The sequence below is a fragment of the Cnephaeus nilssonii genome (genome assembly GCF_951640355.1).
Source record: "Cnephaeus nilssonii genome assembly, chromosome: 2".
In the NCBI taxonomy this organism is placed as follows: Eukaryota; Metazoa; Chordata; class Mammalia; order Chiroptera; family Vespertilionidae; genus Cnephaeus; species Cnephaeus nilssonii.
The window spans coordinates 85,562,826-85,589,730 of record NC_137073.1 but is presented as its reverse complement, the minus strand read 5'-3'; the positions used below and the strand labels follow the sequence as shown (position 1 = coordinate 85,589,730).

At 38.8% G+C, this 26,905-nt stretch overlaps 1 protein-coding gene across 1 annotated transcript in view; it reads right to left on the bottom strand.

Annotated features, from left to right (window-relative positions):
• PDE4D (phosphodiesterase 4D) overlaps positions 1–26,905 on the bottom strand; it is a 253,479-nt gene that overhangs the window by 148,281 nt on the left and 78,293 nt on the right. The window lies entirely within an intron of this gene.

The window sequence follows — 26,905 nt, the reverse complement described above, 5'->3', positions numbered from 1 at the left end:
TTATTTTGTTGAGATTTTGATGGCAGTGACTTTAGATCCTGGTTCTACAATGTACAGGTGTATGACACTATTTCTGTTGAGGGTAAAGGAGAAAAATTATATTGGAAAAGTGGGAAAGAAACACACTTCTAAGATCTAAAGGAGACTTTTCTTTTTTCTTTTTACTGTAACTTCTCAAATTTTACCTAAAATCTCAATTTATTCTTCTTCTCTAAGCTTCTCTGTTCTTATCTGTATCGTAAGGAGTAATGACACATCTGAGTCACATGGAATATAGACGGTGAAAAAACAATGAAAGTAGAAAGCTTAGCTGAGCACTTGGCATAGTCAACACTCAGTACAAGATATCTGTTACTATTTTAATGGGTATGAATTGTATTTTACATATAACCTGCTCATCCTGGAATAAATCTATAAGCAATGAAGACTTTTTAAAAGTTAGTACATAGATGATACATTATTCATTGGACCCATTATAAAAATATATTGGAAATAAAAACATTTACCAGAACCAAAATACATATACATACCAAAATACACACACACACACACACACACACATTTATTTAAAATATGTAATTTGTATATAGTATAACTGTACAAATATATTTTAAAGAATTGGTTTTATTTTAAATAGCAGAAAAATATTTCTATTACTCTAAAACCACATGTGATTCCAATATACCAATGATGTTTATTATCTAAAGGACAAGCTGACTAATATTAGGTTGTAGAATCCTGTGATGCTTTTGGTCAGCATAGGCCTGGGTATCAGGATTATGTGTAAGAGATGCCAGACCTGTTTTGGTAGTGATAGAGATCAATGACTAAACTTGGCAATCATCAGCTCATAGAATTTGGTGCTTTGAGTAATGGTATGAAATATTCCCTTCCCCTTTTCTTTAAGAGTACACTTTAGTTTAAGAATACCATTTTCTCTTAAATTAACATACATCCTCAGGCTTTTAACTAGTTGGAAAAGCAAACACAGAAGAAATGATGGGCAAATGACCAGTATATCTAAGTGAATACTCTGCACTTAAGTCCCAAACCAATTTCCAACTCAATTTGATAGACAATATGTTCTCTTAATAGTTTAGGGTCAGCAGCAATTGCTAAGCCCTCCTTTCTAGAGTATTACGTTCTTTCACTAAAGGGCCGGGTTCCTTCAGGTGCTATCTTAGTTGGATTTTAATTTGTCCTAACATTCTTCCAAGAGCTATTACAGTACACCACATCACTATATTCCATTTAACTCCCAACCCACCAAGAGGCTGGCTGCAGCATCAAACAACGCTATTAAAAATACCTCAAGGGAACCTTGGAGTAGGAATTCCAGGCACAAGTTACAGCCTAGGGATAAATAAAGATTGTAAAGACCTTGATTAATACTGAAATGGGGATGCAAGAGAATTTCAGATTTTGAAAAACCAGTCCATAAGCTTTTCATGTTAGGTTTCTAAGGTTGGCCCTCTATGATTGTGCAGGTTAGTTAAAAGACAAGAGTCAACTTTGTCTCTCCCCATGGCCTTTAAATTCTCCTTGTCAACAGATTTGGGATCAATCATGACTCAGAATGGCTCAGCAGAGATGCCCAAAAGGAAGCCCCCCATCACTGCACATCTTGCAAAGGAACACAGACTCATGAGCATATAATTTTTTAAAAACCTGGATGTCTTTATTGTGCCATCTAAGCAATTACACGGAAATCTTCAGGTGAAATCCCGACTCGAAGGGTTTAAAGTGCAAGTGCAGAATTTAGCACAGCCACAGCTGTGTAAGAGTCCCCAGGCATTTCAAATGGGAGTGAATGTTTTGGAAATCTAGCAGACTTAATGGATTAGTCTAGAGTCCTACCTCATGGGAGGTCTAAAACCAAAGCTTCAGAGCTGGGAGGAAGATGTTACAGTTGTGTCAGTGGAGGAAGAGGGGCCCTGTGCCTGCCTTTCAAAGAGACCTTCTCTGGGTGGGAGAACACGAGGGAGAAAAGCCTCTGGCTGCCACTCAAGGTCTGGGTCTCCATTACAATCATCACCAACGGAGCACACTAGAAGAAATGGCTTTTTGGCATAAACTTCCTCATTCTTCTTGATGGGACAATACGCCTCTGGAATCTTCTCAGAAAATCCAGTCTGCTAGACCTAAGTCCCTCCCTCCCAACCCCCAAAGATTCCAGAAGCCTGGGCAGCCTGGGCTTCTTCTGGTCTGCCATTCTCATAGAATTTTTCCTTTGTATCACAGACTTCAGTGTGGAGTTTTACATTTAGAACTGAGTATTTGATCACCACATATCTCCCTTCTCCTGGCCCCCAGACTACAGGGACTAAGGACAGGGATAATGCTTCTTCAGGTCGTCATTGCATACCAAGGTCCTTGCTTAGGTCTGGCACATGGGAGGCCCCTAAGGAATTATTTGTTAAAAAGATGCTGTACATATTGTTAAACAGACCAGGTCTAGAGATCGAACCCAAAGGCAGGCAATTGATGGATTCACCAGTAGCCAAAGGCCTATAATCCATAAATAGAATAAAAAATTGTCCAATTGCATTTATAAATTTGCAGGTTCCATTTAAATATAATTGTAAATGAGAAATTGCAAATAAAGTAACTGGTATCAGGAGAAGTAAAAAAAAAAAGTTATCTTATATGGTCTGAAGTAAAATTTAGGCTAAAGAAGCTGTGGCCAGCCATGCACAAACTGGGACAATGAGAAAGCAGAAATTATGAAGAGCAGAAGTGGGTACAGAAAAGAAAACAGCCCAGATATGGAAACAAACAAATGGTAACATCTGAAGAAAGACACTATGCAACCCAGAAGCAAAAGATGAATTGCAGTTCTCTAGAATTATGATGATTCCTCAAAACTTATATACCCAAGAACCATGTAAGAATGACATTTATTTTGATTTAGTTATTTCTAATAACCAAGCTGATCTGCTGGCAATGTTCCTATTTGCTGATGAGGGGCCTTTGTGAATTAATGTTGGGAAAAAAGATGCTTACTCTTTGCCAACAGTTTGGGAAGATGGAGTCCTTTCCTGGAATTCTTAGAGTGTTTCTAGGAAAAGACACCAAATTGGTTTGATTCAAGGAAATGAAACTCTCCTTTCTGGTACTGGCTGAGTGAAAATATAGTTACTGGAGTAAAATATAATTTTGTTCAAAGTACTAATACCCCTCAATGTTTACTGCAATTGAATTATACATAGAAATTCTACTTCTCTTGGATCTTGCAGTTTTGGAGTTGGTTTTTATCTGCTGCCTGGAGTTCACCTCCTGATAGTGATCATAGCGAGAGGCATTATCTTTTTCTAGACACTAGAGACCATCTAGAGTTCAACAAAAACCCAATTTGTGAGATGTCTGGTGGGAATGAAATAGCCTTTTTAATCGCTTTATAATCACAGACGGAACTCCTTGTATATGGGAGCAGAGTAACACAGGCTCTCCTTGAACATATCCTTGCCTTGTCTGGTGCTTAAAACTGGGGGCCACTTCTCTCTTAGAGGAACAGATATTTGGAAAGCAGAGATGAAAAACGACAAATGGGATCTGGAGATATAATGAGGGGAGAATGATGCAGGTTTATGGAATATGGAATTAGTAGGGTGAAGAGGGTATAAGGAAAGGGATGTGAGATAGGGAATGAGAGATCACCAAGAAATAAGGGAAGAGGGAGAGGGAGAAAAGGGTGGGGGAAAAAGGCAGAGGACATAAGGAAAGGCAAAGTGGGAAAGAGTATAATAAAGAACATGAAAAAAGGAGAGAATGTGGAAGAAACTAAAGTGAACTGTGATGAAGTGAGAGAGAAGCAATGGAGTATTGTTTTCAGGGTGTAGAATCTGAGATATTATTTCCAAGGTTTGAATCTCAGCTCTACAACTTTTCAGAATACTGACTATGAGCCTCAGTTTCTTCTTCCCTAAAAATTGTGTGATAGATCATTCTACCTACCTTACAAGTTTGTTGAGAGAATTAAACACGAGCATGTGTGTCAAATCTTAGCACAGAGTTTGTGTTATTGTTCAGGTTAAAAGAGAGAAACAAAAGGGCAAAGAAAAGGAGAAGATGGTAAAAGTAGGAAGGAGAGATACTCAGATAATGGAAGAATAAAAAAGGGAGAAGTGAATTTGTGCTATTAATTTTAGCCTTACTTTTCCAATATTATATTATAAGTTTCTATGCCTGCTTGCTATATTATTTCTGTTTTAGTGACACAGGAAAATGAGCATTGTTGGGCATGAATACCTTTTAAAATGTACCTTTGTATTCAACTAACACATAGTAGTTTGCATTTCCTTAAGAATTAAAATTATCCCCTGGAAATGAGTTAGATAAAGGCTAAAGTTAAACAAGTCATCCAAAAAATAATTTGTTTATTTTCCCTTCCTCTTTAATGTACTGACTACCCATCTGATGGAATTAACGAAAATCACTGGTTATTTTGAAATGTGTTAACCCAGCTGTAGACAGTAGGGAAAATAGAGCCCCTAGTGTTCTTGGTGATGTATCTTTCCAAGTTTTTCTCCACAACACAAACCACTTCCTCTTGCTTGAAGTCATTTTGCATTTCTCATTAGTCTCACAGAGCAGGGGTTAGTGTTGAGTGCTGAAGCAGCTCTTAGTCCAAGACCATAAAACAACACAACAGAATTGGCCCAACGCATAGAAGGAAGGCACACAGAGTTGTTCTTCCCCTCTCAGGAAAAGAAAAAAGACAGATAGAGGGGTAAGGTAGCAAAAGTATGAGGAATATATCAAAGAGATAATTTTCTGACATTGGGGAGAAGGAATAAAACCACAGCCCAAATCAGAAGGAAACTAAGTCATTACACTCATCACAGAAATACTCCAAAGTACACTTGGCATGGAAGTGAAGACTTGTCAGATCACAGACATGCCTCTCTCCCGTTTCCACAAAGCTGATTAAATAGTGTGCTCATAGGCTCACCAATGGCAGTGGGACGAGAGGCCAACCTTCATAGACCATTAGGCATTTAAGGCTAGCCTTAAATACCACTCAGAATAAACCGAAAGGCATTTTATCCTTTTTACAATAATGTCCTTTCGTAGGGCCATGTGAGTTATTTAAAATATTGGCCAATGAAACAGGCCAGGAATAGTATTGCTTCTCACATTTTCCTGATTCTGTTTCAGAGGTATGACAATATGGAGAAGGTTATGCGTTATTCACTGCTTTCAAGTTATTCTCTTCTATCAAAGGGGTTAAGAGGCACAGTTTTTAAAAAATACATTTTTATTGATTTCAGAGAGGAAGGGAGAGGGAAGAGAGAGAGCTAAAAACATCAATGATGAGAGAATCATTGATTCGCTGCCTCCTGCACGCCCCCTACTAGGGATCGAGATGGCAACCTGGGCATGTGCTCTTGACTAGGAATCAAACCTGGGACCCTTCAGTCTACAGGCAGACACTCTATCCACCGAGCCAAACCAGCCAGAGCAAGAGACACAGTTTTATACCACTTCCTCTTTGTTCAGAATAAAAAGTTTTCAATGTTGGCTTCTACTGCCCTATATTTTGTTTCTATATTCTACTTAATAATCATTTGAGAAAGTACTGAGAAGAGATAAATAAGGACTTTCTCAACTCTAGGTCTACTGGACACATGCAAATTGAACATGATAGTGTCATAGCATCACACATTCTACAGTGAAGACACAACAAAAGGACTGACATATTATTGGGCAGCATGTTTGAGAATGAAGAGGCATAGACTACAATTGCTAGAAAAATTTCATTAGAGTTATGTTAGAGGTAGGTATGTGGCTATGAAACCAGAGAAGAGCCTGATGGCCTGACCCAGCCTTGGGAAGGGAGAAGGGCTTGGATTTCAGGTGTCATCTTACCAAAGAATGAGGTAAAATTAGCCAGGCAATTAAGAGAGGGAAGAGAGTTCTAGATGGGGAGAAGAGAATAAGCACATGCAGAGAACTGTGAAACATGGTGTGTTGTGAGTAGAAGAAGTTTTCTACTGAAACAGTCAGGTGTTAGGGGGTTTTCGGAAAGACGTGTGATATATAGCTGGGCAGGGGCCTTGTGTACCAATGCAAGGAGGTTAGATTTTATCCTGAGGCTGATGGGAGGCACAGAAGGGCTTTAAACAGGGAAGTGACATTTTCAGATTAATTGTTCAAGTAGATCAATTTGGTTGCACTGTGGAAGGCAGCGCTAAGGAGAGTACACCACAGAAAGACTATTTAAGACAGTGGTTCTCAACTTTATTTATAGTAAGAAATATATCTTTAAAGCAAAATATCTATGTGTGTATGTAGTGATAATTTTATAAGACAATGCTTATCATTGGTAATATAGATGTGGTTTTATATTCCACTATTTTTTAAAATAAAATTCTATATAATTGGGGTTTTTTTTTGTTTTTTTTTTTACAAAATGCTAAATGCAACTGAAGTTTCCAAAACACTATTTCAGGCACTACTTCTGTAATGCAGGGAAAAGCTGGTGAGTGCCTGAAGTTTTAGTGAGTTGTAAAAGAGGACAGATTTGACAAGTATTTAAAAAGTAAAGTGAAAATATAGTTATTTATTAGATGGAGTGGTATATGATCTCCAAGTTTCAGTCTAGAATAAAAGTGCTTCTGAGATGGAAAGAACAGATTTTTCAAAGAAATATGTGAATCCAGCTTTGAATATATTATTGTACTTAAATGGTGGAATATTATCAAGTATTGGACTTTTGTATGAATGAGTCTGATAATTAGGGAAGAGGTCTGAGTAGAAATAGAGTTTTAGGAATCTCCTTCACAAGATGGGGATAAAACTACTGAAGCACATAAAAGCATTTGGAGAGTGCACAAATTAAAAAAAAGCAATGAGTCAAAAATAACCTTCCAGAGTACTCATGTTTAAGAGGGAGGAAGACAGATTATGAAGGATGGTGAGAAAGAGTGTTTGAGGAAGCAAGAAGAAAGTAGAATCACTTGGGAGAGAATGGCTCTCAATAAAGATGTGTTGAATAAATATTTACTGGGTAAATGAATGAGGAGAGAGTTTCAGAGGAAGACAAGGATGGAGAAGGCAAGTAGGAGAACATTGGTGGGGCAGTTGGAGCAGAGGTGGTGTGAAGGTTGAGGAATGCATGAGAGATGAGTCGGGGGGGGGGGACAATTGGTCTTAGAAGGGAAGGACAAAGAACTAGCTAAAGGATCACTAAAGGGTCTATTACTGAACTTTACTATTGTTTTGTATTGTTTTTAAGATTGAGAGAGACATGAATAGGGAAAGAGCCAGAAAAAAAAAAAAAGAAGAGACTGAAGATATGAGAAAAAGAAAGGAAAATAGGTGAACCAAGGACCTAGAGGTGCTGACAGAAATAGAATTAAGAGCACAGATGTAGGGGGTAACTTAGAACAGAAAGGAAAAGGGACACATTATCTGTTGAGACCAGAAGGAGAGAGAGAAAAGGATGGGTATGAAAGGCAACAGAGGATGTAGGCGCGGAGAAAGTCTTGACAATGAGTTTTTCATTAAGCAACAAGTAAAATAATTTGCTAAAAGGCGATGAGCAGATACTGGGTGAGTAGGCTTGAGAAGGGGAGAATGTGTGGAATGGGTACCAAGAAGAATGAGAGAAAGCAAAGCAGGGATCAAGTGTCAAGTGACAGAGGGTCCAGCTGATGTGAGTGATCTTGACTTTATTGGAATTTCAGCTTGAAGTGATGTGGAATTCCCCTCATCACCCTTCCCACTCACCTGAGAAGTTCAGGTAAAGAAGTGGAGAAGGCAGATGACAAGCCTTGATCAAGTATTGGGTGTTCCTCAAAATGTATAAGAAAAACAGGATGGCAAAGAATTTGAGAGAGACCGACTGGGTAGGCAAGAAGGAGAAGGAGAGGGTAGGAGGAGGCTCATACTTTATTTACCCATCTCCTTTGCAGCTAAACATGGCATATGGGTAAATTTGAGTCAAGGAGATGTAAACAGAAGCATTATGTGGGATTTGGGGGAAGACTCTTTCCAAAGGAGGGGCTGTGCTATTCTTCCTCTCTTCCTCCATCGTGCCGCTGGAAATTTATATGTGATGGTTAGAGCTCTCGGAGTCATCTTGAACATGAAGGCAAAGCTCATAATCCAGGGATAGTGAAGGAATTATCTCCACCCAGTAGCTGTGGGATTCTAATGACCTTAGAGCAGCCACACCAGCTCTGGACTGCCCACTCTGGGTCTGTTTTATAGAAAAAGAGAAATAAACTTCTGTCTGGATTAAAGCATAAATTTCAGGTCTTTCACTCTATCAGAACCAAATTCTAGCTATTAGTGTATATATAGCAACTGGAGCACTTCCATGGCCACCTTGGAAGAGAATGTTACCCCTCCATCATGTCATGCCTAAGCAGAGAAAATATTTAATAGTGACCAAAGGAGCTTTGATCTTTCAGGAGATTATGGACTGCTCTTGATTTGGATGGACAGAAAACAATAGTCAAAGCCACATGGGTGTTATTGTTTTTGCCTGTTACACCAACCAGTCAGTCTTCTTTGCACTTCTTATAAAGAAATGTATTAAAATTAATGACAACATTTACACCCAGGATTGCACATTTCCCTTGTCTTATACTTTCCCCCCCCTCCCTGAAGGGTCAGCTTTCTCACCAGTCAGCATAAAATGGTATAAGCCCAAGCCTAGTAAATCACTTATATTGCGTTGTTTTAAAGTGACTAAACAGCTGTAGTGTTCAAGGGTAGCTGAATCATCTGCCAGGGTCACATGTGTTTCACATGTCAAGTAATGTATATGGGTTCCACTCCATCCAGGATTGTACGGAAAAAGACATTTGCAAACAAGTGACCTGAAGCCTTGTCTCCAAACAGCTGCTATGGTTATGAAGATAGGAGTTACTGTTGTAAACCATTTGAGTTTAGGACTATGGTTCAAATCACTCAAAAAAGTCATTACAAATCACAATGTTCACAGCAAGGGGGTCAGTTTCTGATCATAATGACTATCAATAAGTACTCAATCAGGATAAAAAGTAATAGTACTTAATTGTAATTATCACAATGACCTGGTTCATGTGCAAGTGGGAAGAATGCGTACTGGGTATAAAAACAACACCAACCAAACTCCTAATTAAGATGGAATCTAGTTAAATAGCTGAAGAGAGAGGACTTCAAGTAAGGAGACTTCACTCATACTCTCCCTCTAATTCTTGCTCCAGGCAACACTGGCTAGAAGCACAGGAGGTGACTCCGGGATGCTAATAACTTCCTTAACAAGCTGGAGTAATTGGTACAATGGAGCCAGACTGATGGACCTGAGGGGATGACCTCAGTATTTAAAGAGTTCAGAAACAGAAAAAACATTTTTTTTTTTAAAATCACATTTTAATTCAGAGCATAGTTAGAGTATCTGGTTCCAACAGAGAGAAAGAAAGGGGTATTGATTTTTGTGAGCAGCTTTAGCACTGGGCTCTCCTAATTCAAAAGATATAATTGGCTTTGCATTCCTGAGTTCTCATAAAGTTGTTGGTAGATGCTCTTCAAAGCCTAGGATCGGCCTCCCCATCTTGATTGTATTTACTAGTCCTGATGATCTTTCATGTGGAACACATGCTGGATAAAGATTGCTTCTGAGCATTGAACTCCTCTCTGTAGGTTTCAAGGTTGGTTTGCTTTTGTGAGTAAAATCATAGTTACATCCAAGTCGGAGGAGTAGGTAGTGCAGACAGGCATAGACAGATACCCACTCTAGCTAAGTATGAGCTCCACTCAAGCTGGAAAAAGGTCTCTCAGCTCTGAGTCACTTATACAATCGAGTCCCTGAACATGTTTCTGTCACTAATATTTTGTTGCTCTAGGCAACCATCAAGTCCATGTGAAGACTTCTGCCATCTGGAGAGGATGACTAGCCAGAGGAGCCAGAGTTTTCTTTTAACTCTTCATTGATAACTCAAAATAGCAAAAGTGGCAAGGGTATCTTCTAAAGATCCATATTGGGAAAAGTGGAATTCATACACTGACTTAGTGCATCTTTTATCCACTTCTTAGAGAACTATAACTAAAGAAAATAAAGGCAATTCATCAAAAAATAGTTAAACATTATGAAAGAGCTAGGTGGATCCTTAGATATCATCTAATCCAATATCCTCATCTTATAGAAGAAAAATCAGGTTACGTTACTGACCAAAGGTTAAGCAGGAAGCTAGTGACAGAGCTGGGATTATAGCTTTGGTCCCTAAACCCTGATGTCATAGCTCTTCCTATAAGTTTCATAAGCCCAGTGCCAGATGCAAAATGAAGGAATGCTAATAAATCACAAGTAATCACCTCTCTTTTGTAGTAACAAATGGTCTTGGATAAAAACTGCCACTTTGTGGGGTGCTGGGAGCCATCCTGAGCCTCTGCGGCTAGGTGGTGATCATCCATTAACACACCGGTGTCAGTACAAAAGTCTGGCCAGGCAGGATTTGGAACTAACTCGAAAGTATCTGGAAAATGTTCCAGGTCCATCATTGCTTATTATCTGAATTCGCTCTTTGCCTCCTCTGAATTCTTTAGACACTTATAATCTGTGGCACAACCCTGAAGCTATCTATGATGCTTGGTATCTTTTTCTTTATCTTGCCAAGTTCGTAGGGGTGGACTACTTTGGATTCACTTCTATTTTCCTGAAAACCAAAGTACGAAGTTATAGAGTTTTTTGTTGACTGATTGGTGATGAATCGATATTACATTTATTAGCTCTAGTAGTATAGTAACAACCTACTTATCCAGAGATTAATTATCCAGGAACTCATACTATTCCACACCAGTAAATAGGTGGAAAGAACCCCAGAACAGTTCAGTAAAGGCATTTAAATTGCCAGTTACAAAAACTGTCATGGGGATATAACGTACAGCACAGGGAATACAGTAAATAATACTGTAATAATATGTGTGGTGTCAGGTGGATGGATACTGGACTTACCGGGGATCACTTTGTAAGTTATAAAAATGTCTAATCACTATGTGGTACATCTTTAACTAATAGTATATCAACTATAATTGGAAAACATTTTTAAAGTTGTTATATGCATTAAAAATTCTAAAGCCCTGCCTCAGATATAAATTGTCCCCAACCCCACTTTTATTGAATTCATTTGCTCTTCTTTTAGACTCAATGAAATGGCCTGGTAATCTGATTTGCCAAAAAGAAGAAAAAAAGCAGCAGATTAAAAAAAAAAAAGCGCTAAGGCCAGGTCCATCCAGTAAAAATATCAAAGGTGATGATTGGGAGGAGCAGATGAGACATTAAAGTGCAGCAAAATTTATTTGGGGATCTTTACTGTCGGGGAAATAAATCATGCATCATCACCTCCTTAGGGCACCTGTGAATGACCGAGAACTATAAACATGGATGTGAATGGTGATGACCACTAGAATGACATTCAGTGCCCAGCTTTAAGAGGTTAAGGAAGAGTACACCTTTCAAAAAATTCATTCCAAATTGTCAAAATAAGAACCTTGGTTTTCTAGAATATTTCACACATGGGACACTTTCTCCTTAAATAAAATATAGGTAATGTAGGCATGGAGATAATTCAGCCTTATATTTCACACTGGCATCCAGGTATTGACATATTTTTATCCTATATATAATCCTATATGTCCTACATCAAATACCAAGGATTTAAGGTTTCAGACATTGTCAGAACCATTTTACATCCACTCAATAAAATTCAGTTAGCAGTTCCTAAATGCTTGCTACCCACCTATCTTTCATCTTTTGCAGCTATCTCTTCCTTCATATACCTGCTATCTAGCTATTTTGCTTGTGTAGGGCCTTCATTAGATCTTATTCTTGGACATTGCTGTTGTGCTCTAACTGGTCTCAGAACCTTTAATGTTTTCTTCCTTCACTCTTTGGAATTTTTAGAAAGATTCCCAGGTAATTCTAACAAACAGACACATTTGTGAACCACTACCCTAAAGCTTAGCACACCATTCATTTGAATCTTAATTACACCCTACAATGGAACTAATTCCTTTAATGGCAGACATCATATGCCTGTAATTTATGAGCTTAGCTGCTCTTCAAAAAATAGTTGTCTTTTAATAAATAGTCACTGTTAGTGAAAAGTAGGATCCCTTCCATTTCCATTTTCTCCCTCCATTTATTGAACAATGATTTGTGAATTCTTAGGGGCCATTTCTTCCACAGGACCTTCTGCTTCTTGCATTGGATCTCAAGCAAAGGGGTGCTAACGTTTTCTCTGCTCCTCTTTCTAGAGGTGCTGTACTTCTTTGCAAGGGTACACAGAATCTACCCTTCTTTGAAGGTCTGATTTGGAAGCAGATTGGGCTACCTTTGCACAAAGGCATTTTAAATGTGCATGTGTGACTGCCCAAAATAACAATACTTTAAACTTTACGGACCCCTCCATTGAATGATACTGAAACAATTCAGCTTGTAAAGCCTTAGAAAGCTAGAGGACAAAATATCCAATTGACATATAAATGGGGATTTACTGCATTGACTGTGCTGGTGGTTTGTTTGAAGTCCCCAAGCAATGGAAGATTTAAGCAGAGTCCTGGCCAGTTTGACTCAGTGGATAGAGCATCAGCCTGCAGACTGAAGGGTCCCAGGTTCGATTCAGGTCAAGGGCACATGCCTGGGTTGTGGGCTCAATCCCCAGTGGGGGTGTGTGCAGTCCCCAGGTGGGCAATGATTCTCTCTCATCATTGATGTTTCTATTTCTCTCTCCCTCTCCCTTCCTCTCTGAAATCAAATTTTCATAGAGAAAACGGCTTTCTGCAAGTTATGTCTGCAAATGGTGATATTTAAGTTTGAAAATCTTTAAGGGAAGCTAATTCTTTTCTTTTTTAAATTTTTTGCTGTATTTTAGCTAGCAGTTTGCAGACACTTAATCTGTGTTCAGAAACAAATAATTCGCACCCCTCCCCTCCCTTTAATTTGAACAAGCATTAGCTTTTATTGGATGTTCTTAAGTGAGGAAGCTCATTGAACAAAGTTAAATGGACCTAATCTAAATTCATCTAATTGATTTTTAAATGAACAAAATATGTCATGTAATTCTGTTTGATTCTTTTGGTTATTATTATTCAAACATGTAGCCAAGTACCATGTTTTCCCCCAAATATCTTACAAAACTAATCTTTTTCTGGTTTTCTCCTGGCTTCATTCACTCCGTTTCCTCACATTTTTGTGAGCTCAAGACCACTAAGGTTCAGAGTGGGAACTGGGGAGCATTCCCATTTTCCCATATTTAAATCTCTTGTAAAGCAAATATTTGTTATAAGCAAAATGTGTCTGAGGAATGTTTATCAGACTAGGTTTTTATTTGGCTTTGTCCTAGAATATTAGTCTTTTATAAATTTTTTGCCCCATTTCAATGGTTTCTTTGATGTCTTGTTTTGACCAGCTGCTGCGCTTTTTGTGGCTGTCCATTTACATCACTTTAAAAAATGGTACATAAATGAAATTCGAACAAAATGAACAGTGCTTTCACATTGTTTCAAAATCAAACATGTTCCTAAGGAATCTGATTTGTGGCAGATGGAGAACAAAACCTTCCAGAGGGAGGGCTGTTAAATGAGTCTTAATTGCTTGCACATGAAAATATAGTGACTAAGATTGTGTGCACAATTAGGAATTTAAACATGGAGAAAAGAACTGACGTGGAACCAGGCAGACATTTTTGCAGGCATAGCTAGTTTCTTGGGAACACAGACAATAGAAGACACATTAGTAAAGGAAAACAATGCTAAGAGGAATTTAGTTGTCTTTCCTTCATTCTTCCTTATGTCAACCTTACAACTCTAAAGATGATGCATCTGTCTCTAAAACTCACTGATGAAAGTGTCATAGTACACTCAAGGAACAAAAGGTTTATTCAAGAATTAGAATTTCTTTTTTTTTTTAGTTTCTACTGTGCACCAGATACTACTAGGCTTGGTGTTTATTCATCTCATTTAACCCTTATAGTAACCCTCTGAAATAGTTTTGTTATTATCTACATTTTATAGATGAGAAAATTGAGGCTCAGAGAATAGCCTGTCCAAACTCAAAAGGCTCACAAGGGGAAGAGTCAGGATTCTCTGTATTGATTTAGTGAATTCAAAGCTCACCCTCTTAGAATGCCTAGCTACTCCCCTGAGAAAAGATATGGGCCCTTTTTATAAAACTAACACTAAGGTTGGCTCTATTTTAAATTTCAAGTCAATAATGCCTTCCCTTGCATTGGGTGGCACAACATGGTGAGGACGGTGCACAGGCCAGAGATGGCTAGGTCTGCTCAGGGCTGAGATGACAGATATAGAGACAGAGGCCAGGGCCTGCTACAGCTGTGGTTTAAGAAGTTTGTTCAGAACATGGGGTGAGGAGTTCGGTGGTCAGGTCAGCGCCTTCGTGGTTCTGTAGGCAGCACCTGTAAGGGCAGTGAGGTTCTACCTGACTAGCTCTGCCACAATGTGGGCCACTCATTCTGGGTCCCATGGGAACCTTGGGGTTGGGCCATCCTCCTTACTATAACTGACTTTCCAAGTGAGTAGGTTGCAAAGTGTTCTACAGTGAACTTCCATTGATCTTCAGAGACTTGAATCTATCTCATCCCATTGATAAACCTAAATGCCTTTTCTTGGGACCTCAAATTCTCCTTCAGATTCTTTCTCCTTTGGAAACCTGAGCATTCCTGGAATGGAGGTATACGATGGTTCTAAGGGGCCTTTGATGAATGCCAGTGTGTGGATATTCAATGAACCATCACATGAATTTAAAAACCCAACTCATTCACATACTGGGGGAGGGGGGGCTATTTACATGTTCTTCTCAAAAAGTTGAGAGGCTTACAAAAAATCCTTCTTTTTCTATTATTATGTATTCCTTAAAGAAAATCTAATTAGGTAGTGACTTATGCAGTGGTCGCCAACCTTTTGGACCTTGCGGACCACCAGTGAGATAAGAGGATTGTCCTCACTACACTATTTATTTTGCTAATGTGTTTCTCAGTAAACTGCTCTTTGTGATATTAAGGTCCGCGGACCACTGGTTGGCAACCGCTGTATTAGAGCACAGTCCATCTATATTATTATTAAATGAAGACCATAGGAGTGCAGATTATTCTTTGCTTTGATTCCTATATTTGTTAAGTAAATCAGAAGCCATAGATCATGGCACCTGGTGTAGAACTAAGCATAAAAGAGTAATCAACAAATGTGTGTGGATCAAATAATCAGGCAGTCAAATCATGTTTGTGATTTGGAACTGAGTTTGAAGGGATACATTAATGAACAGGTGCCATCCTGGGTCCCTAAGAACCTTAATATCACAAAGAGCAGTTTACTGAGAAATACATTAGCAAAATAAATAGTGTAGTGAGGCCAACCCTCTTATCTCACTATAATCGATAATTATGTTTGGCTCTTCAGTATTTATTTCCTCTTTTTAACAGCACCCTAGTTTCTTTCAGGAAATTACTTGGCATCTCCACTGGATAATTCTAATAATAGCAGAGACCACGATGATCAAGTGCTTACTCTGTGTCATGTATTGTGCTTAGTTTTTCATATATCCTCACAAATGATTTTCATGAACTCCTATGAGGTAGTTACTATTATTATGTCCACTTCAAAAACAAGGGGCTTGAGGATTCTGAAAGTTTAAATGAATTAAGCAGAAATATCTGTAAGTGGCAGAGCTAGAATATGAATGCACATAATCTGGCCCAATAGTTTAGGCTCTTACTACTACATTATGTGATATAGTCTGGCAGAACAGCTAGGAGTCCTGTTCTCCTTTAGCCAAGAACTAAAACCCAAACTAGATCAATTAGACCCCTTTCATTGGAATTAGGCTCTTAAACAAATTAACAAAGAAATTAAAAACAATTGCAGGGATCACTAGATTGCTCCTACTGTGAGGCTTTTCCCTTAATTTGTGCCTTTCTGGTTCTCTGAAGATTCACAGACTCTGACCCTCAGCATCCCCACTAATTCTCAGAGAATTGGAAATTCTTCCAATATTTTTCCACTAAATTCCATTTTGCTTATGTTAGCAGAACTGGTTTTGATCCTGTAATCAGGGGATCATTGCTGATAGACCATTATCTAAGTAAAGGTGATAAGCAAGCCTTAGAGAGAATTGTATGGAATCCTCAAGAACAGGGTGCTGTGCCCAGTCATAGTTTAACAGACTCAGTGAGAGATAATGTGTGACAAAATGCCAGGCTAATTTCCTCTGTGCCTTTTCTGTTGAAATGGTGAGGGCTTGGGGTCTTCTCTAAGCCAGTGGGCTTGGACACACTGGCCTTCTCCTTTATCTCCAGCACCCCAGCACTTCTGTAAATAGAACCTGATGGTGAGGGTCTGTAGAAACCCAAACTTTCTGAGGTGTGGCTGAAGGTAAAAAAAATATTCCTAGAGACCATTCCCCCCACAAACTGATTAGAATTCAGAACAAGCATGAAACTGCAGATGAAGCTGTCTCCTTCACAGTGTCACCTGGGAAGACATATATATATATATATATATATATATATATATATATATATATATATATATATATATATATTCCATATGTTGCCATCACTCTAACAATCCTAGGACACTATTGGAATTGCCTTCAGAGTCCATGTTATACTTCTTTCAGGTGCCTCAAAAGTCTTATCTCATGGAGCGGATTCATTCCTAGAATTAGCCTCATTCTGGGTAATCCAACATCCTGTTTGGTGACTAAGGTTGTTAAGCATATTGAAAATAATATTTTTGGTCAAAAGTGAAGTGTGATAGTAAGCCAATGAGATGTTTGTTTTTTGTTCTTGTATGGCCTGTAAGTTGCCTGTAAGGCCATTTCCAGAATGTTTTCAGTGAGGGCAGCAGGGCTAAAAAATATAGTTTACAAACAGGACTACTTTGAGGGTAAAAAATAATTTAATAACACAATAACCTATTGAAAGTTTTATGATGCTTATCAACATATAAAGTATTTTTCACCTACCTAGTAACAAGAGCTAATGTTTATTATTACCAGACATTGTGCTAAGTTTTTATATAGATTATATAATGTAATTCCTCAGAATTAGAAAGGTATTTATTATTATTCACCTCATTTTAACTGAAAAGACTCAGGACATAGAGTAACGTCTAAAGTCACAAAGTGGGTGAACAGAGAGCCAACAACAAAATCCAGATCTCCTGACTTCCGAGCCCTGCTCTTCCTCCTCTATATAGGATCTGACTTATATAACAACAAGCAAATCAAACTTACAACAGTTTGGATTTTAAAAAAAAAACACTTCAGGAAGAGAAAACCTAGGGCTATTTTATAAAACAATTTCAGTTAAATAGTGCAGCCAGTGCACAAGGACTTAAGAGGCATCTCACCCTATTCCACAACCTACCTGTCTTTTTCTATGTCCCTCCTTGGTGATTGGAAAATATTAGTTCATTTACTATTCTCAGTCCTCTACTTTCTCATGCTGGTAAGTTTTCCCTAAGTTCCCGAATTGGTTCTCCAGACCCTTTCCAGTCTCTAAGCTAAATCCCAGTGTAGACAGCTTCCTGCATACTCTAGAAAAAAGACCCTACTCTATCCCATTTCTTTCTGCTTTCCTTATTTTATCTACTCATTTATTCATTCATTTATGAACCCTCTGTTTTCTATTTACTTAATGCTTTTTGACATTTAGCAGAACACATTTTCTCTTTCTAAATTCCATGAACCTCTAGGATAATGGTTCTCAAGCCCAGTGGAGGTATTTTATGCTTCATTGGGTCCTCAGAGTCTAAGCATAGTCTTTCACGTGCTGGAGACTGAATAAGTGAAAAAGCCAACCCAGGAGGGTCAATTCAATGGGCAATATGCAAATGTCAGAAACATAGTAGAAAAGGTCATAAGCACCCATTTTGTTGCCAGGCTCATAGAATACAATGACCTAGAAATATGTCAAGAGTGCCAACAGTGCCAAAAAAGGACCACAAAAAAGAGAGAGAAGATGGCACACTCAAAAGCAGTAGCTATATAGACATCAGAAATATCTAGAGGAGATATTTAGGGAATAGAGAGCTGGGAATTTCATCACTAGAAATGGTACCCAAGAAAATGAGAACAGATATGAAGAGCCTATGGGAAGACCAAACACAGATGATGAATATTACCACTTGATAGAAACGATTAGTTCAGGGTTAATAGTGCGTGGTCCTGGAAGCCAGGTGAGTGCACAAGTTCAAGCACTGCTTTACCCTCAACCTTCTGACATACTAGCCTCACTTCTCACAGACTCCAACCAGGGGGTCTTTCCTGGGTGATGCTCCTGCCCTGAGCACTCTCATGACAACAGGCATTTCAGAAGGTCAGGAAGAGCACTGTGGGGATTGAAGAATGCTCGAAGAATTCCACATCCCAGGCAGGAATCCCTTCCTTGGCTTCTATAACCAACTTCTTAGGTTGTCCCAAAGGGTTTCTCTATATCCATAGATCTTAGCCCTGTTCTTACCCTGCCCTCCATTCACAGACATTCAGTAACAGATGACATAATTCATTTTCTGCTCTCCCTTAAAAAAAAAAAAAGAGGGGGGAAATCCCTAGGGATTAATTTGGGGGAGAGGTAGAGGACAGCAGATTGTGTATTTTTTGGTGTATATGTCAGTAAATTTTAAGGAGGGAAGCCTAATGTTCTGCCTTTGAGTCAGATGTAATTGATACTTTGTCATATGAAGCTATATATTGAATTATCACAAGGTTTAAAAGAGATTATGCAGGCCTGCCCATGTGGATCATTGGTTGAGCGTTGACCTGTGAACCAGGAGGTCACGATTTGATTCCCGGTCAGGACACATGCCCGGGTTGTGGGCTCAATCCCCAGTGTGGGGCGTGCAGGAGGCAGCTGATTCATGATTCTCTCTCATCATTGATGTTTCTATCTCTCTCTCCCTCTCCCTTCCTCTCTGAAATCAATAAAGATATATTTAAAAAAATAAATAAAAGCAGAACAAAGTATCACATCTTTAAAAAAAAGAGATTATGTATGTAGTCGTTAGTACATATCAAATATCATAAAATGTTACTTTTTATTAATATTAATATTAATAACATGTCCAACCAATCTTTAAAGCATTTTCTGAGGAAGTGGAAGAAAGGGTGCTGTGAGTGAACTTCCCATTTATTCAGAGAATTAAACAATTTAGGGCAACATTTAACAGTAAAATTTAGGAAATAAGGCCCAAAGGAATTTTCATTGTTTTGCTCCATCACAGTCTTACATTTCTGAGAATATTTTACAAGGCATACATAGATGGAAAGCACTTTGTGGATAAAGTGGGAACTTAAGAATGCAGCTTTGCCGAAACCGGTTTGGCTCAGTGGATAGAGCGTCAGCCTGCGGACTGAAGGGTCCCAGGTTCGATTCCGGTCAAGGGCATGTACCTTGGTTGCGGGCACGTCCCCAGTGGGGGGTGTGCAGGAGGCAGCTGACCGATGTTTCTAGCTCTCTATCCCTCTCCCTTCCTCTCTGTAAAAAATCAATAAAATATATTTAAAACATAAAAAAAAAGAAAAAAAAGAATGCAGCTTTTGTAGTTCTTTTTTTTTTTTTTAAATAAGGAGACTTGGTAATGTGTCTAAGAAGACAAAAAGAATACAGTTACTAAACCTAACATTTCCCAAACTCACTCCCACCCCCATACACAAACATGGACACGATACTTCATTTTCTTCTAGGAGAGCAGCAAGCTGGTCTTAACTAAAATCTTGTGTACACTTTGAGAGATAACAGCAACGCCGGCTCAGATGATGACGACCATGATGACGAGCATTGCACAGATAATAATATCACCTTGTATTCTCTTCCACTAATTGCAGAACACTTCACACATTAGCTTGCTTATCCTAGACAGACAGTGATTTTCCAACAAATTACCAGCAATTCAATGGCAACTCTGTACACAGCAGTACTCTCATCTACTTTATTCAATATTCTTTTATACTCCCTAATTTGGCCGATCATGGTTTACCTGGGAGAACTTGTTAATAATACAGACTCTGAGCCTTACCCAAAGATTCTCTTCTGGACTGCCTGGGAATCTGTCTTTCTATGTTTGTTTCCAAGCATCCCTTGATCAGACAGGTTTAGGAAATAAGGCCTTTATTTTAAGTCTGGGTAATGGGGAAGGAATACTGGCTGACATGAACTTTAGTAACATTTGTATCCTCTATTTTCATGGCAGTTTTTCTGACCAGTTGGAGGATAATAGAGCAGTCATGTCATAGGCTCAGTAATCAACAGATAGAGTACAGCCTTATCTAAAGGATATTATTATTTAAAAATACAATCAGTTTTTTACTGTGGCACCCTAATGTTGAAATATCACTAGGCCGTGTCTCATTAGTACCTTTTCCTTTAAAAAATATTTTTATTGATTTCAGAGCTGAAGGGAGAGCGAGTGAGCGAGAGAGAGAGAGAGAGAGAGAGAGAAACATCAATGATGAGAGAGAACCATTGATTGGCTGCTTCCTGCATGCCCCCTACTGGAGATCGAGCCCACAACCCAGGCATGTGCCCTCACTGGAATTGGACCATGACCTCCTGGTTCATAGGTTGACACTCAACCACTGAGCCATGCCAGCAGGGCATTAGTACCTTTTTCTAGGTGAAGAGAGGTAAACAGACCACTGAGACCTGCGAAATCCTTACATGTTTGTCATTATGTACATTCCGTGTAAAATGGTAAAGATATTTGCCTTTGTTAATTACTAGTCAACATCTAAAAATGTCTTAAATTAATTTCTGACATTTATCTTAGCAATATTTTTTTTCTGATATATCTCTTTGGGCAAGGGAATCAAAGGAAAACAATAAACAAATGGGACTATGTGAAACTGAAAAGTTTTTGCACAGCAAAGGAAACCATCAATAAAATGAAAAGACAACCACTGAATGGGAGAACATATTCACTAATGATACATCCAATAAGGGGTTAATATCTAAAATTTATAAAGAACTCATATAACAACACCAAAAACAACAACAACAAACAATCCAATGTAAAAATGGGCACAGAACCTGAACAGACACTTCTCCAAAGAGGACATACAGATAGCCAATAGACATATAAAAAGATGCTCAATGTCACTAATCATCAGCGAAATGCAAATTAAAAACATAACAGATACCACCTCACACTTGTCAGAATGGCTATCAACAATAAATCAACAAACAAGTGTTGGTGAGGATTTGGGGAAAAGGGAACCCTCATGCACTGTTGGTGGAAATGCAGACTGGTGCAGCCACTATGGAAAACAGTGTGGATGTTCCTCAAAAAGTTAAATTGGAACTGCCTATGACTCAGTGATTCTAATTCTGGGTATATATCTGAAGAAAACCAAAGCACTACTTTAAAAGAATATATGCACCCCTATGTTCATTGCAGCATTATTAACAATAGACAAGACATGGAAGCAGCCAAGTTCCCATCAAAACTGGTCTTTTTGCATATTAATGGGTAGAATTCAGTGTATCTAAATAAAAGTATAGGAAGGTAAAACAAGTTTGCCAAACTCCATGCATTTAAACAACTCTTTTAGTTCAATGTCTTTCCTTGAAAAGCCTTTTTAAGGAGGGGACTTTTAAAAAAGTAATTTACTTTGGCTTAAACATTTTAAAACACTCAAAGGTCATTAAATGAACTAAGTATAAAAGTAAAACAAGCAAAATCTCCAAAAAAAGTCAATGTATAAACAGTCACATACACAATCTTTATTAATTTTTTATTAAAGCTATTCAACGTCATGTGTACTCAGCATTCTGCAATCACATCCCTAAAGAAGATACTGAGCACTCATTCTCTGCAATTAGTGCCACAGTCTCTGCTCTCATTAAAAGAAAAAAAAAAAAGAACTAGCCAATGAAGCTAGTGCCTGCTAGTGGCTGATAAAGAGGGTGAGACTTCTGTGGCCTAGGCTTAGTCTCCATCATCCACCTGGTACACTGCCGACACATTTTAGTTCAGTGTGTCCTCAGACCCTGCATATATTTCTCACCCAGATCCCTTTTGCCTTCTTTATGTGGCTCCTGCTTTCAACTATAACTATCCATATCCATATCCATATCCATACCCATATCCATATCTACATACATCTATATCTCTTTTTATATTGCATACACTACTTGTTTTTATTACATATACACACACAGTTTTAAGAGGCAGACCTACATAAGGTTATGGTGTTATCATTATTGTCACCATAAAATAGTTGCTGAGTTTCCTTTCTTTCATAAGCTCAGCATATTAAATGATTACTCCAGATAATTGTTCCAGGTAAATAGCATTATTGTTTTTCCCCCTTTGTTAGTTTGTAGGAACCGCTTTGTGCTTTAGGAGAAGAATGTACAAGATTAAGTTTCTTCTCATTTTTTGACTAGTCTTATTCAGTAGTTTACTTTGTTAATGCTCTACTTACCAACTGACTGAATTTTATTTAAAATTTATTTTTAAGGAGTTATGGATATTCAGGGTAAGAACATATGGAGTGGAGCCACACACCAAATTTTTTTTGGATTAAAACTACTTTTGTGTTGATTTATGCTTGTCCTTCATCACATGTCTCCCTCTACAGGTAAAAAGTAGGTAATTGTACTCGTTTTAATGGCTTGGAGTGAACTTTTATTTTCTGACGTCAATTGCCAAAAGTCCTTTGCCTTAGGCTGCAAATCTTTATTTACTTGAGGACCTCTAGGTGAGAATCAATGGACAAAATCAAAACAGCTCTAAATATAAAGACCTGTCTAGTGAGAAGGGATACAATATTTTCTAATTTTCAAGTCTATGTAGAAAATCCCAATCTAGTGCTCAGAAATTAGTGACCTTTAGTGTTTCTTTTAGTTTCTCCAAAACATACACTTCCATGGTGGGTCTGAAGGCTAACCTAATTTGATGGATGACTTTGTGGAGGTGTGAGAAGGTCCTTGGACTTAGAAAAAGGAATCCTATATGTATTCCTAGCTCTGCCTCTAAGTAACATTTTCTCTCACTAGGCCTCAGTATTCTCATCTTTAAAATAGAGAAGTTTAAATAAAGGTCTCTGACTTGCATTCTTATATGAAAATTCTCAATTTCAAAATACTTCAGTAGAGCAATTGAAAATATGGAAATTAGCAACACTGAAAATTGGTATTGTGAAAACATGACAATGTTTCATGAGGCGGCTTTTCTTAAGTTAACGTTATTTAAAAATTAAATGCTCAAAATGTCTAATTGTGCCCAAAGAGACATGAATATACTCCCCAAACAAAATAGCACAATGCAGGTATGGCTTTGGCATCTCTCACTCTCTGCTGCCCTCTCATGTTTCAACACACCCTTTAGTTCTGTTATTCACTGCCTCAGGACCCGTGCAGCTGAGCCTGCTGTAATGCAGGGATTCCTAAACATCCTGCCGTGACCGTTTGAAAACAAAATCATAAATGAAATGTACCAGAAAAGCTGATACAGCATCAATGTCCTCCTCCTCCACTCTATCAGTTTTTAAATTAATGTTAGGAACACAAGAAGTCAGGCACAGAGTAGGGTTGTAGGAAGAAATGAAGAAACACTTGGTGAGTTACTCAGAGCCTGCTGAGCTCTGTTCTTCATCTAACTTCTCTCCAACTCCTGCAACAGCACTCATATCTCCAGTCTTCAAATGAGCAGGTAAAGCAAATGAGAAAGATGGGGTTTACACTCCAGCTCCAAATGGCACACACCATCTTTGTCCTAAATCACACTAAAGAACAAAATAGCTATCTATATAATAAAAGCCCAGTGGTCATAACACTGTAATGACCAAAGACCAGTCACCAGGAGGGACTTGACGCTGCATCCGTGGCATGCCGGGTCTGGGTCTCGCGCGATTTTGTACACTGGGCCTCTAGTTTAGTAATAAGGCTCTGTTATGAATGTATTTATATTTGGAAGCCTTAATGGAAAAAAAAGTTGTTAAATCATTTTATAGCTATGTATTTATCTGTTGTGCATGGAAAAAAAAAAACTGTTGCAGGACTAAAATGCTTTAACCCTAATGATATACAATGAAATTTTCCTGGCTTTACCACATGTCAAATGGAATAACCTCAATGGGGAAAAAAGGTATTCTAAGTTCTAGGGGATGAAGCTTTAGGAAACAGACATATGTAGATAGTCAACATTCATCACTCTCTTTTTAAAAAATCAAAGAGTTGGTCTATAGAAAACTTATGGAGTTATTTTTTCCTTCAAAGAGCTGTGACCCAAAGGTAAGTTCTTACATTTTGAAAATAATCCTGAACAATAGTTTATCATCCATATCATAAAGACACCAATGTTGGTGGCTGTGGTGAGAGGAAGGGGCCCAGTGCTGGGAACAGTAGGAGGCCCCATTATCGACAGGCACACAGCAAGTGTTTCCATCTTGACCATTTGTGGCAGCGGCCTCCATAATTTTTACTCTTATGACCCGCAATCTTGTTTTTCTCTCATTCTTCCCTTTACTTCTCTAATCTCTGATGTACTGAGTGCTCACTCTGTGAAGCACGGAGCTAAGTGCATCCACCTGTGAACTCTTTTAATTTAGCAACAACTGTAAGACACATGGTCACCAATTTATAAATGAGGAAACAGAGAAAGGTGTGTAACCTGCCCAGGGCCACGCAGCTATCATGGTAGAGATTGGTTTGAATTCTGGATGGGCAGAGCACTCATGGTGCACAATCTTTAGGCATCAGTGATGTTCCGTAAAGTTGCCCTCGGGGGCACCCTGAGCCTGGGTACCACAGCAGCCTTTTGGACCAGTCACGAACTTAACTCTATGCTACACTGTTCCTCTAGCCCCTAAACAAAATTTCTAAGAAGGTCAAGTTCATCTTAAAGGATGTCCCACTGACTGTTTTTAACACTCTTCCCTGCCCTTCCCAGGACAAGTGCAAAGGTAGAGCTTGGTTCCAACATCAGGGGCGTAACTTGGCGGTAGGACCTGAGCAGTCAGCTGCCGAGGGAAGGAATTCACAAGCACCACCTTTTCTGTGTGTCTCAAGTCTCCCATCAAAGTCTCAACCACCAATATTATCATTATTCATGTTTTTAACAGACCACTTTCTCAGAAAGGGCTCAGACAGGGGAACCCTCCCCTGCTGTTGCTCTCATTCCCCCACCCCCATTCCACCTTCCTTCCCACCTTGGTTTGCTATACTCGGGCACTTCCATTATCTAGTCAGTTAATGCCTGTTGTGCTTTGTGATGAACAGAGCTGGACTAGACAGCTAATGGCAGTTTATTAGTTTCCCTTCCTAGATCAGATATTTCTGTAGTCCCACTGTCCCTAGGCCCCAGGCCAGGAGCTTGTGGGTACAAATTAGGCCATATTGGCCTTAATTCCCAGATTTTAGTAACTCACAGTTACTAAATTTTAGTAAGTCACAATGCCCTCTGGTATTGCTCCTGTGCCTCCATACTATGTAAACATTCCATGAGGTCTCTCACACGTGTTCAAAACCAAGCCTGTGCCCTTTGGAGTGTAGCTACTCTCCCTTTATTCAGTGCCAAGCAACTGCCAGGGCGGGTGGACAGCTGACTTGACCACTAAGCATCCACCACCTCTTGTTGGGCACAACAGTCTCCAATGCTACCTGCAGCTGCTCCTCTGGGAGGATGCTCCAGTGGGCTGGCTCATGTGTGACCTCAACTACAAAAGGTTTCAGGCACCAAAATAGCACTGCATTCTGCTTATAACACAATGCTGGAGTCTTGCTTAGTCCAAAAACAACAGGGGTGGGGAGGAGGGTTTGCCCCTCTTCATAGGGGTCAGAACTAGTGCCCAGAAGCAGCCCTGGGGACAAGGTTCTATGTGGTGTCTCTCACTAGAGGCCCCAGGCACATGCTCACACAAGCCTAGCCTGTTCATCCCTTAACATAGATAATGGGTAGAAACAAAGGGTCTAGTTCTAATATGGCCTAATTTGTACCCACAAGCTCCTGGCCTGGGGCCTAGGGACAGTGGGACTATAGAAATATCTGACCTAGTTCAAATGTAAGCTAACTGACATTTAATTTGGGTTTTTGAAGAAGAAACCTGTTACTCAAAGAACTTTAATACACAAGAATTTCAGTTATTATTCATCTCTCGATCAATGTCAAGAACAACAGTGGTGAACCAGACGTATACTATGAAATGATAGTTGAAAATCATTACCAATAAAAATCTTGAAATAAACATGGAAAAGAGAACCAATAATTTAATATTCACTGAACACAAGTCTCATTCGAAAAGACATTCAGGAAAAACCAACTTTAATAAGTGTTGCAGAATCAACTCTGATATAAAAATCACTAACAAGCCAGGTTGAAAAGTGCTGACTAGACACTCACTATAACTTAATAAGCTGCTCCTCAGCCTATTATGAGTTAGAGTCCAAGGGAGACACTTGAAGCAAATGAAATATTGGTCTATTTTGGATAATATGTTAATTTTCTTCTGGTAATAATTTTAGAAAACATAGGTTTTCTTTCCCAGTCAATTATAATAATGAATCAATTGGGGTTTCAAGAAATGATTAAATGAATTCAATTTGATTTCAGGTTCAGTAAAATGAGACCATTTGTTCTGTTTCGGTTCAGTTGAGGTCAAGTCCGATGTCTAAAATAGACTAACAGGAATCGGGATAATTTTATTTTTCCGCCCTTTATGTCCCTCATCCTTATTTCCACGTTTCTTCCCCAATTTCTGTTCTGTTGATTCCATTGAACTTTTTTTTTTTTTAAATATATTTTATTGGTTTTTCACAGAGAGGAAGGGAGAGGGATAGAGAGCTAGAAACATCAACGAGAGAGAAACATCGACCAGCTGCCTCCTGCACGCCCCCTACCGGGGATGTGCCTGCAACCAATGTACATGCCCTCGACCGGAATCGAACCCGGGACCTTC